The following is a 652-nucleotide window of genomic DNA, read 5'->3' as shown; positions in this document are numbered from 1 at the left end:
CCACCGCCGCCAACGGGCACCCCCCGCACTCTCCCCCGCTCCACCGCCACCGCCGATGATATTGTCAAGTAACAAATTTGAACATATTTTTTAAAAAATTATTACTGTTTTTATAAAAAAAATATTACTGTTATGATTTAAACAAGTTTGAACATATTTAAACACAAATAAATACAAAAAATAGCATTTAAAATGCATAAAAAATATTGGGGAGCCTGGGAATCGAACCCAGGACCTCCTGGTGTGTGTGCTGCGTGCTGACCAGTCGGGCTAGTGGGTGGGTTCTGTTGTAGATAGGGTTAGGTTGTAGATAGGGCTAGTGGGCTAGATTAAAACAAAATTCTAATGGCGCACCGAGCGGTGGTGCGCCATTAGAATAGTCGTACTTATGGCGCACGAGGGGGTGGTGCGCCATTAGAAAGCTTCCCCCCCCACCACACTAAATCCCCAATCTCTCTAATCTCTCCCCTGCCTCATCGATCTCACCCGCTACCCCCCGTGTTCGCCGTCCCCCTCGCTGCCCCGTTGCCTCCTTCACCGTCCCCGAGCCGAGCGCCGCCTCCCTCGCCGCCTCCCTCGCTGTCCCCGAGCCGAGCGCCGCCTCCCTCACCGTCCCCGAGCCGAGATCCCTCGACGTCCTCCCGCCCAAGCG

The sequence above is a fragment of the Triticum dicoccoides genome, chromosome 2B (genome assembly GCF_002162155.2).
Source record: "Triticum dicoccoides isolate Atlit2015 ecotype Zavitan chromosome 2B, WEW_v2.0, whole genome shotgun sequence".
In the NCBI taxonomy this organism is placed as follows: domain Eukaryota; kingdom Viridiplantae; phylum Streptophyta; class Magnoliopsida; order Poales; family Poaceae; genus Triticum; species Triticum dicoccoides.
The sequence above is the reverse complement of the archived record's forward strand: the minus strand, read 5'-3'. Positions refer to the sequence as shown.